Genomic DNA, 12,696 nt, shown 5'->3' on the forward strand with positions numbered 1-12,696 from the left:
CAGAATGCTATAGGGTTACCATAACCTCAATAATGCAGTATGTTGTTCTGGAATATCATGTTATGGCTTTTGCCTTTAGAGCGCTCATGGCAACCATGGGGGGAAGAAGATACGTAACCTTCTGTAAGAAAGTGGAAGAAAGATGCCGCCGATGAAACGATAAAAAAAAAGCTAGAAACGTAAGTATGACTAGCAGCAGTACAGCGTCTGGTGCATGGACGGCACTATTGATAGGCCGTAATGACAGTGGCGTAGCTGACGAAGACCGGTGGACGTGAACGTGGCCCGTCTGGACGTATCGATTGGTCTCCGAGATAAGCCCCTTTAACGCACGAGCGCATGCGTTGCTATTACTCGCCGACCCAGCCGTAGCCTTCGTTTTTGTGCGAATAGACCCATGCACTGTACAAAGTCGTGTCCTTAAAAAGGGATAAATTGTTAAATCTAAGATAGCTGCTGCTTGCTTCAGTCGATCAGCAAGATTTTCGCACCTTGCATATAGCGGCTAGTAGTAATAGGCGCAGGCTAGTCTTTACTGATAAGCTGATACGGAAGAGTCCTCTTGTACACTCCTGTTGCTGTCTTGTATTCGGGCATCTAGTAATTGTAGAATACTAGCTAATCTAAGGCCAAGCTCGTGTTGGAAGACTGACAAAGAACAGTGTCAGTATAATGTTGCGATTCCTCTCATTTGATTTTATTCCTTTCTTGTCATTTACTGCTCACCTGCTTATAAAATTGACGGAGCGCACCTCAAACAACAGCTGAAAGCTGAAAAAAGAAGTAGAGAGAGAGGGAGAATCGGAATAAATTGTCCCATTATGTTAGCCTATGTTTCAGTCGTGGGTCAGGCCTGTGAGCCGGAAACCAATACCCGCATCCGTATTTAAGTCCTTACTCTAAAGCAGCTCGTAAGAGCAGATGCCAGCCATTTTAGTAATTTAAGTCCTCTTAAGCCAGTCATTTTGTCGGACGTATTAGCGAAGGTGGTCGGCCAATGGCAAACAGCAACGACGAAAGACGAAACGACGAAACCAGGCCAAGTTGTGTTCATCGAGAATACACGTTTACCATTCGCTAGTTGGTACATAGCATTTCAAACTAAAGCTCCCCGAACTAACGGAACGAGGAAGAGACATCTGCAGAGACAGAAATACGATGTCGCTTTTAGCATACTGCACAGTTTTAGCGACCACGACAGCATGATGAACTCCAACAGACAGCGCGGTGCAACGAAAGGTGCAGAAGAGTCCTCCGTGGCTATGCGGGTTGAAGAGCACCGGTTTGTCTAATGGCGAGCTTCCTTCTCCAGTGGCTCATGTCGATGGCGCTACAAAGGAGCGTGCGCCTAGGAGGAGAGCGAGGAAATTGCAGAGGAAAGGAAACGACAGAGGGGCTCGCAAAGGAGCGAAAACTAATCGAAAAGGGGGAGATTAGATAGATAGATAGATAGATAGATAGATAGATAGATAGATAGATAGATAGATAGATAGATAGATAGATAGATAGATAGATAGATAGATAGATAGATAGATAGATAGATAGATAGATAGATAGATAGATAGATAGATAGATAGATAGATAGATAGATAGATAGATAGATAGATAGATAGATAGATAGATAGATAATGACTATTTACGGCAAAGTGCCTTGTCTGAGGCAGACAATACTTCTCATTATTATTTCTGCTGTTGCAGTATACATCTCCTCGCATCCAATAACCCCTTGAGAAAACAGCCTGTGCATATAGGGTCACCTAGAACTTCTTGCTGGGCGAGTTGGCGAATGACTATATTACCAAGAGTTGCGCGTACAAAAGCACGGACACGGGAAAGAAAGCGTTTCTTTCTTTCCATCTACTTCGTTTTTTTTCGTGTGTTCGTCCTTCTGTGCGGAAAACGTTTGGTAACACAGCGTATAGGGTCGCACGAGAGTTTCGGGCAGCATGAAGCACAGCGCGAACAGGCGGGCTAGAGGCATACAAACAAGATCGGTGCATTTGCCCTGTTTGTCCAGTACATCAGTAGACTGTATCTGTCTGTTTTCTTGCGCTGCCGTCGCTGTTCTCGGTGTTGAACCCGCGCTCGCATTTAAACACACAGAAGAAAGAAAAATTGCCTGGAACAACAAGAGAAAATGTTGTTGACCACACTGTAGTAGTCTAGCTCGATATTTGGATTCAACACCGGTATGCTCTAGCGGTAGGAGAGGAATGGGACTAGTATAGCGATTAACATTTAGTATGGACTTTAACAACCCAAAGCAACGAGAGCGGCTATGAAAGACGCCGCCGGGGAGGGCTCCGGATTTGTTTCGACAACTTGGGATCCTTGAACACGTGCTCCAATCCTCAGAAAGGTAGCACTTTCGCATTCCACCCCCTATGTGAACGTGAACTCCGCGTTTGAGAATTCAAATCGGGAATTCTCGGTTAGCAGAACGACAAGGGACAGTATTTCAGCCTCTTTTCCGCAAAGAAAGGAACACATACGTGCCTCGGTGCTCAGATACTGGCACAACTACAAAACACGAAGGCGAGTCCAACAGTTCTCGATCCGCGCTCGCACGAGAAAGACTGTACGAATGTGCGGCCGACCGCCGACAGGTAGGAGGGATGGCAGGGGGAGAGTTTGAGTGTTTGGGGTGAAAAAAATTTAACAAAGCGCCCGGGACAGAACTGGAAGGGGAAAAAATTTTATTAAATCGAAATGGGAGTGGGAATGGGAAGCCAGGCTGGCTGGGGGGCTAACTTGGGACCTAGGGGGCGGCAACTATAGCAGACAAGTGCGCCAGCCTGGTCTCTATATTCAAGTTTGAGCTCCCTAATGACTTCTCCCACGTTTCTGGCGTGGGAGTGGTCTGCAAGAGCTCATCAGGGGGCGGGTTGTTGGGGCAACCCTATAATATCTGGTCTTGTCCTGCCTGTGGCAGCTAGGCCGCAGTAAATACATTTATGCTACTTCTCGTTTTTCGTAATTGCGGCCAGCGTTGTCGGGTTGAGTATGCAATGTGTTTGAGCCCTTGTTGACGTCGTTGCTTCGGCCCGGGTTAATGTGGGACAGAACTACTTGTACAATGTGAGAGCCAAGCGGGCCGCCTGTTGAAGAGGCCGGCAGGGAGAAGCGTTGGCGGTTCCTGCGCCTTCTCAGAGATGGCGCTCGGGCGAGCCGGCGCCGCTCGGGTCTCGGCTCGAGCTTCTCTCGACGCGGGCGAGACGTGGCTGATTGCGCCGGCGTGCAGTGATGGCCGCGACGCCGAAAGCGACGGCAGTGCCATCGGTGACGACGACAGTGGCTTCGGTGATGCCCCGGGACGCCCATGTGACGTACAGTGCGGGCGCAAAGTCGCAACACCCTTGCTGACCGTCGGCCGCGAGCGACCGAAGCCTTCGTCTCTCGAGTCGAGCTGCGGGAAAACACCGCCGGCCTCTGTCCCACACAAAAAGAAGGTGGATCCACCGAGGTTCGATCCGAGCGCACTACTGGGAAGCCGAACCTCTGCATCCGTCGTCGTAGTCTCTGCTCTCCCGCCTCCGGGGCAGTGATGGAGGAGTGGCGCAGAAATCGGTGAAGCTATAGCGACCTTGCTTCGTCGTCTTCGTCGTCGGTTCCCTCCCCATGTCGACGGTACCAATGGCACGGACGATAATGGGAGATTGAGGGCTCTTCCCGAATCTCGTACTTTGTGACTGACAGCGGCGTGGATAGGACGGCGCCGCCGCTGCATTGCCCCGCAACCGGAACGCGACGGCCCGATATCTGATCGTGCGTTCTTTCTCGGCCCGCGTCGATCGTTTGTCAAAACCGGTGAGGGTCATCAGCGTGCCCTTTCCAGTATCCCGAGTGCCCACCCGTAAAGCGATTGTGCTGTGCGGTCGCCGTAGGGCTGTGCCGATGTTCGCTTGAGGTGTGAATGACGGAGTGTCTCGTGGGTCATCAGCGGTGTGTTGCCGGTGAAAGTTGGTATATTCCGCTGCCTTTAACGGAATAAAGGAAGTTGGTGTTCGGCGAACTTTTCCAGCTGACAGAGAAGAAAGCGCCGTCATTTTCCCTATTGAACTGGATTTGTTTTGTGGCTGCAGACTGATCTGACATCTAGTCGTGAGTATCGTAAAGTCCTTGTCGTTAAGATTTAACTTGTCGGTTAACTCTATGGTCAAACAGTGATATATTTTATGTACTTGAGTTCGTGAGGTTTTGGCATCGTGTTATCTGAAGAAACGTGTAATCCATCGTTAGTACTTTCACACGAAGTGTGCGCTTGTTTATATTGAGAAATGTGCAAGTCGCGGTTGGCCTCACGGTAGGTGAAATATGATTGTATATCGGGGAATGAGTGACGATAATTGATTGTTATCGTTCAAGTATAGAAACCGACTCAGCGAACCTAGATTTGTACGCTCTCTTGACAGTCGGGCAAATCGTGCAGCCCTATTACATGGCTCGATAATTGGTGGGCATGTTTGAAGCCAATTAAGATAATTCCAGCGTGTCACTCTCGTTTCCTGAATGGTTTTTTCATGTTCATTTCAATTTCGCTCCGGGGCGTTCTTTATTTGCTTGTTTGTTGCCCTCTTTCGATAATCTTGATGCGTTGACACTTGGTAATGTAATTAAGCGGGAAAGCTGTATATTTTTTTCGAGACCCTTGTGGGCTGATCTTTCGTTGCGCTATCACGACCCCCGTTAAAATACAGGAGAAATTGCAACCATGACGCATTTTATGGCATGGAGAGATCTTGAATTTCTATCACAGGGCACAGAACCCGAATATAATGAACTATGTTAGAGCAAATTACACTCTGCATCGAACGTGCGAGACATACTACTCGATAGTCATGTATAAAGGATGTACACTTAATGAACGCATCAAAGTAGTTTGTTCAAATTCGTTGTAGCCGAGTTAAGGTATGCCAAGTTACCTGATATTTCAAGTTATTTTCAGCGCACAAGCCCTTTCGATATAACTGGGTTTGCCTTATATACCCACTGTAGAGTCTGCGTACAATCCGAAAGACAGACACGAAAGACGGCTCATAGGCGGAGAAGTCACCCAGAACAGAAAGTTATGTTTGCTACCCTAAGCTGGCAGTATTGTTGAGGGGGGGAGGGGGGATGGAGGGAGTGAAGAGACGAAAATAGAGAGAAATATGCCGCGCGCACACCCGCGATCTCATCGGTCAACACAAGTTGGCCACTCTTTTTAGGTGGAATAGATCTGCACGAAAAGTTTTTATAAAGTGGACTGCAATGTTGTTGTTGGCTCCTCGATGCAACGGCTTCCACGTAGTAGCATCCAAACCGAGTGAACCTGTGTTAGAATCACGTGGTCACAAGGAGAGCTATCCGGCTCATTTCCCAGAGCGTCTGGCCAATAAGCTCGCTCCGCCTCCACAAGCTATCGCCGTCGAGAGCGCACACACGATAGATGCACACACTGCTGCGTTTCTGAAACCCTAAGACGGCGCGCTGAACGGAGGATACTTCCCTGTAAGCTTTTCTCTGGGTCGGCTTGATGCGCCGAGAGTGCTTCGAGGTCAACCCCACTTTGTTCTACTTGACTGGAGGAAAAAAGGAGCAATCTCAGCAAGCGCGCCAAAGTGAATGTTTGAAATAATATGTTCTATATGCAGCACTAATGGACCGTTCATAACAGAGTGAATGAAGCTGGTTTTTCAAAAATACATCATTGTGAAAATATACTTGCCACCGATGCCACAATACTACTACTACCACTGATAATAATATCGATAACAATAACTATAATTGATTCCGATAACCTCGGATAGGAACCTACAATTACACCTGCTTGCGCAGATAACGGTGCAGAGTGCAGGTGCAGCATCAGGTTCCTGTAATCGAAGTTTCCCGTTCGACTTCCCATACAAAGAACTACGTTTTTCTCGCTCGTAGCGGCGCGCTCAACTTTCTATGCCCTCCTTTCGAAAAAGAAAACATCAAGAGATAGTGCGGCTATAGTATAGTGCAGTTAAGCTAGGTATATATACTGAAAACACATCTCCGGGAGAAGGAATCGAATAGAATTATGGGGTGTCACCTGCCAAAGCCACGATTTGATCATGAGGCACACCGTAGGGGGGGACACCAAAATAATTTTGACTTCCAGGTTATTTTTAGCGTGCCCATAATGCACGGGACATCGGCGTTCTTGCATTTCGCTCCCATCTACATGCGGCCGCCGCGGCTGCGATTCGATCCCCCGACCTCGTGCTTAGCAGCGCCACACCATAGCCGCTCAGTTACCGGGGCGTGTTCGGGAGAGCGAGAATCAGGTCACGACACCTCTTATGAATTCCGCAAATAATGTGGTCGCAACACGCCGTTAAAGGGCTAATTATGTCGGCAGTTCATATTTCTGCGCGTGGAATATGGCGGAAAAAAATAAACGAGTCAACGCGAAAACAACGCACGGCAGGCGCACTAACACCCGTTTTATTAATCTATTCAGTGCACATCTCGGGGAACGACGCATTGCGTAACGCGCCGCTTAACAGCTTTCAACAGGGATTACTTCCCTCGCGGCGCCTTATAGTGTACTGCCCGCATCGCCGTTAGGTGCGAGGTCAAGCCGTCTCGGCGGGCAAAAGTCGCCGAAAATCTTCCACAGATTACGTGGGCGCACTTTTCGGGAGAAGCGAGCGCAGTTAGGAAAAGCTGTTTCCCTTATGGCGCAGCGTTTAGGGACGCAGCGAGAGAGCGGAGGAATCGTGCAGGGTTTATGACCAGGTGCCAACGAGACATTTGGGACCTGCCGCACGGACGCACTGCGCTAAATTTCGCGCCATCTCAGGACGATCTAAGCAGTGCGTCATTTCCCTGTCCTCGGCGCTTGAAAACTGTCTTATCTGCATACATTTTTTATTAATGCGCAACGAAACTAGCAACGCATGACAACATATATATATATATATATATATATATATATATATATATATATAATATACTGCAGCGCTTGCAATGGATCCGGATGGTTTAAGTCAAAGCTGCGTATGAGCCGCTTTACTGTGTCCTGTATTATCACGGTGTGCGATTTGTGTTTCTAAACCTGCCACCTTAAGACCCATTTTTCAACTCTCCTGCTGATCATTGTTATAATTAAGTTCATAGCTGTACAAACTACGCTCCGAGAGATACCCAACTACTTTCATCTAGCCTGCACCGAGCCTTCTATTTGAAAACATCTCATCATTCCCACCTCATTCAATAATTACCTGCCCTTGGCTAAGCTTATCTTTTTTTGTCAAACAACCGGTTATCTCTCCTACGAAGTGATATCTCTTTTCGTTTCAAAGTGAACCTTACTATCACCTGTCTGCGTTTGACTTATAATCAGTGCTTCTGTGTTTTTATGCCTTTATGTGATGCCTGCTATTTTTCCCTCCGTCGTTCATAACGTTCCGACAAAGCGAAATAGCCCTAAGTTTGAAACAAAAGAGTTTATTTGAGTTTGTAGACTATCACAAGTCCGGAAGCCTCTACGCCAAATGTCAACATCTGCGTTTTAAAAAATAACCATAAAAAGAGGTTAAACGCAAAAGTGATATTACGTTATGATGAAATCAAATAGCTCCAAGTTTTCTTTCTATCCAGAAGGAAGGTGCGCACTGAAAAAACTTAATGCTGGAGGAATCTGCTCTTACTTATTTTCGTTTTTGGTGTAATAACGTAACCGCTAGACTACCACTTATGACTTCAGGACGGTGTGCTTTAGAGCGAACGAAACTAAACTTCTGAAAAGCTGCCGTGTTTGAGAATCGAATCGATGCTCATTCGGATGCCACCGGATATACGTGAAATCTTCAGATCTAACAACACCCGCGGGCAATGCTTGAGGATAAATCTGGCCTGCGATAAAATTAGGGGATATTCCTTTTCTTCCCTCACTGCGCCTGTAGTAAATAAATGTGTGGCTTCCGTCACGGCTTGCCTTGGTTTTTTTGCGACGCACCATGCACCAGAACGCGAAACACGTTTGTGTGTGTGCGTGTGTGTGCGCGCGCGTGCGCGCGCGCGCGCGCTTTTCGGACGAAGGAGAAACAACAGTTTCAGAAGACTAAGTTAAAAGATTTTGAAATAGATAATAATTGCCGGCGACGCCGTGGCGAATAATAAACAGAAACCGTGACAAGCCTAGTTCAAGAAAGCGTGCCGCAGTGAAACCGAAATTGTACCAAATTATACGTAAATATGACGAAATAAGACAACGCTGACCTTCTTTGTAGGGCCAGCTAATATGCAAGAACACTGCTTCCCATTCAACCAAGTCTGAGCGCCTTAGTTACCGCAAAAGTGTGAACATATCCGAAATGTATAAAAAAAATTAAGCAGAATGGCTTGGTAGAGTTTTGCAAACTATTAAGTGCCCGAAAGCTGCGTCAAATCGGAGTAAAAGGTATACAAAAGAAGAAATGAGGCCATAAAATTCTGCGTACATGTGTTCATGAAAGTACGTCTGTGCTTTGCACAGAGCACTCAATTGCGCAGACGTACTTTAAATTGAAGGAATAAAGCCAGTCAAGAGGCGTATGTTGATAAATACACTTTTGTTCTTTGGCATGATTTAGGAGCAACCTTGCACAACAGCGGTCTAACTTCACGTCATTTAAAGACGCATTCCTTGTCGAGTGTGATGCTTCCGCATTTCTATGGTCTGACTACGACAGCTCTTGTCACATGGGTTTCTTAGCTGATATTCTTACCCGTGTCAACAACCAAGTGTTGTAAGTTGTCATATGACTTCATGTTGGGCCCATGACGGGATTGTAGATCCATTTCTTAAGTTCATTCAGGCTTTACTTGAATTTTCTTACAAAAGCGAGGGCTTGGACGCGCGGTCACAGAATTTCTTGCTCGTTTCGAAGGTCGTCGGCCTGACGCTTCTTCTCGCTGTGTTACCTAACTCGGTTTGTTGCACTTCCTGAAGTTGACGCCGCGCTTTATCCATGACGTGTTGCCGAGAAACGCCGCTAACCCGGTGTCATCCTGCGGAATCGAAATCGGAAATCAAAACTGAACCTGTGAGGTTTATCTTACCTCCCACGTGATCAACTACCCCCAGGGCTAGTTCCCCGTGCGGCTAATTACGCACTCCGTGCAGAGGTGTGATGTACAGCTGCACGTAAAATCGCGGTTCCTCCGGTAGAGGGTTCGCAATATGCACCCACGTGATCAGTTCTGATTTCAGAGAGTGCGTCGGGGAGCCGAGAAAGATGCACAGAAGCGTACCGACGCATTTAGTGTGCTTGTATTGGCAGGAAAAAGTCGGTCATTGTCAGGGTTTGTTTGCCTGGAAATGCAGAGTGGTGGAAAAGACAGAGAGAGGGGGAGAGAAGGTATATAGAGAGGAAAAGGAGCTTGTCTTTTGACTGCTGCTCCACACTGGGGTATGGGGGAAGGGGAAAAACAGGAAAGTGGATAAGGATGAAGAGTGATGATGGAAAAGTACCATGTGTGGAATCACGTGCAGTACGATCAGTACAACTTGATAGGTGTTCTGGACAAGTGCGCAAAGACGGCCAGAATATATGCGTGTACATAGACCACTACATACACATATGACTCTAAGTGTCTGCACATACCTGCATAAAAGCGTGTACATACATAGGCTATCTAAATGCATCATATAGCTACGAATCGTACAGCTCATAACAATCAATGGCGCACATAATGTTAATTCACAGCTGCTTGTCCAGACCGGCATCACTCAAACAGCATAAAACTGGTGGTCTTAGGCACAAGAGTGGCGCCGCGCTACTTCTGCAGATGACAGCGCACGGCAACAACTTCAAGAAATAATAAACGAAACGAAAATAAGAAGTCCGAACGAAAGTAGTGTCTTGTTCGCTTCGAGCGAGCCTGGTTTTAAATCCTCGAGCTAGCCATTTTGCTATAGCGTGGCCCTTTACGAGACCGTTTGATGGCTACGTGTAGCGGGACTGGATAAATTCAGGAGATAAAATGGGCGCGTAGAAAGAAAAAAACAAAGTGCTAGGACGGGAACTCGGGGGCTAAGCGCTATCTTTAAAGGCGATGCTGGCCGTTTCCGAGCTGTTGTGACGTGGCGCAGCAGGGTATAAAATATATGGTCCCCGAAGAATAGTGTCGTCGCAAACAATAACGGTTTTATGGCAAGTGTGCGCTCCGGAGTTTGCCAGCATCTTTCGTGGCACTCTCTTTTTCTCGCTAAATGCGTGCACTTTTGTTGAAGGTGCACTGCTTAAGAAAGCTTGCTCTCAAAGTTTTGCAAGACTACTTGAGCAAGCAGTGATTATCTTGCTCACGTACCTTAGTCTGTGCGTTTTGAAATATATTTAGGCATTCTTCTGTAGGGTCTCGTTAACATCGCATAGGCATTCTTGTCTTTCTTTTCAGACATAGTTGTTTCCATGCATACTTTAGTGATTATTCGTAACGCTTAACAAAATGTGGAAGAAGAAAAGTGCATTCTATACCACAAAGAAAGTAAAGGGAAACTTCCCATCGCCGACAGCGGTTGACTGGACTCGATATTTTTTTTTGCGATAGTCTGTACATGCACTCTCCGTAATACTTACATAGATTCCGACTGCATATAGTTTGCGAAGTGTATACCGCAAAAAAGATTAGGCTGTTCGTTCATCTCGCCGAGATTCATGCTCAAGTCCGCTCAGGTAACATTGATCTCACTCGGAGAAAGAACTACTTTGAACACACCCAAACTGATTCACGCTCGCATTAAAACCACGCCGCGTGAACTCACTTGGCTTCACCCATTCTCAAACTCACGCACATGCGAGCACACTCCTGCTTGGTCAGATGCAGATTCGCACGTGAGCGCAGCATTTACTGCGCACGCCCTAACTTTCTCACTTCAAGCGAGCACTTGGTATAGGTGGGAATCCATTAGGACTAGTAGTGTAGCCATCGGTTGTTCCTCTCAAAGACTGACAAGACCACAGGCTTCTTATCTTTGTTGGTTCAGGAACATATTCGGAAATTATTCTTTTATTTTTTCATTCTTTATTGCCATTGCTCTATGGCTCGAGTGAAGCTTCACTTCTACTATTGCCTGGATCGGCCGCTAGGTGGTATGCCGGATCAGATGAACGAGTAAAAAATGATGCAGATCCATCACACATGTTGGAGAATTTCATAAGAAGCCAACAAGCACTGACACCAAGGACAACATAGGGGAAATTACTTGTGCCTAATAAATGAAATAAAGAAACGATAAATTATTGGAAATGAAATTGGATGAAAAAACAACTTGTCTTAGTTGGGAAACGATACCACAACATTTGTATGCTAAGGTTCTGGGATCGTTCCCCAACTGCGGCAAGTTGTTTCTTCATCCACTTTCATTTCCAATAATTCATCGTTTCTTTATTTCATTTATTAGGAACAAGTAATTTTCCCTATGTTGTCCTTGCTGTCAGTATTTGTTCACTTGTTATGATGGGACTAATAAAGATCGGGTCCCTTGGTTAACCCCCTTTCTTCTCGTTTATGTTGGAGAATGGAAGCTTTAGTGAAGCAAGTAATTAAATGATACGCAAATAAATACGATGCGTACATTTGGGTTTATTTTTCGTGCTATGCAGTGTTTACGTTTATGCACTGTAGCGGCCACAAACTATGCCGAAAAGTAAGCAACAGTTCGTGCGAATGCGCACCGAGACGTCGACGCAGGGATCACACGAGCACGCAGGTGGTGTATGGTGCTTGCCGGGGGACTAATGGTGACGACAGGTGCATGCGGCCCCCGGAGAGAGGTGACACATACATAAATACATTTTGACAATTCTGAGCCAAAACAGTGCGACGGTTCTTCGCCAATGTCATTCCATGTCTCACTTCGTCATTTGTCCGAGTGACGCTCTGCCCGTTCTGTCAGCGGTGTCAGTCGACCGTGAGCATTGGATAATAAAAGTTGCATAGAATCAAGCGGAAGAAAACCACCACATCATGCAAGCCCTACATACCTTCTGTCACATTGGCATACACCCAGTATCGCAGGATTGGTCAAAGATGGGCACCTACCCGTTGGCACTCAAGTGGTGCAAAAGCGAAGGAAGCAGCGCTTTAAAAATATTTCTCACGAAATACGGCTCCGGACCAGAAGCGGAGTATTGAGTATGAATATACGGTACAGATGTAAGCAATTATTCTATGCGATTTTACTAGGCCTCTCGAACCTAAATGGCCAGTATGTACTATGGTCGTCGCTGGCTTCCTGGCAAAGGACTTGGCGTTGCCCAATATATCTAGGAGGAAGGCATGGCGATAATAAAAGGGAATGATCAATAATACAAGAGGAACGCGGGGGACTTCCACAGGCAACGTGGCGTCTGGGCTTTCGCTTGCCGTAAACTTCTAAATTTTGGATAAGGACTCAGTCGGCTATTAACAATAATGAGAAATGGCAGAAAGGTCAGCTGGTTCATAAGACGGTGAACCTTGGGGAAAGTATGCACAGTGAAGCAACGTGGTCAAGTGGAATTGTAGAAAAGAGGCAGACTTTCCGCTACTACCTGTCAATACACTGGAGAGCAAATAGATAAGAGAAACAACAACAACAACAAAAGACGTTACGAGTTACCAACCCTAAGGCATCAGTACCATATTGCCGCGATGCAGAAAAGAACGTGCGGACAAGAGACGACGAAGAAGAAGTGTTGTTGTTGCTGGGGACGTTTC

The 12,696-nt window shown here is 46.5% G+C and overlaps 1 protein-coding gene across 2 annotated transcripts in view; it reads left to right on the plus strand.

The window, feature by feature from the left end:
- The window catches only part of LOC126521699 (suppressor of lurcher protein 1-like), a 403,584-nt gene that overhangs the window by 29,608 nt on the left and 361,280 nt on the right, over window positions 1-12,696 (plus strand). Inside the window, exon 1 of one of the 2 annotated variants that reach the window (XM_055065950.2) lies at window positions 3,155-4,101. The exons of the other annotated variant lie outside the window; for it this stretch is intronic. The gene's annotated coding sequence lies outside the window, so the exon portion shown is untranslated. Of the gene's footprint in view, window positions 1-3,154; window positions 4,102-12,696 lie in introns of those variants that run through there. 2 annotated transcript variants of the gene reach the window in all.

This window comes from Dermacentor andersoni, chromosome 6 (genome assembly GCF_023375885.2).
Source record: "Dermacentor andersoni chromosome 6, qqDerAnde1_hic_scaffold, whole genome shotgun sequence".
Lineage (NCBI taxonomy): Eukaryota > Metazoa > Arthropoda > Arachnida > Ixodida > Ixodidae > Dermacentor > Dermacentor andersoni.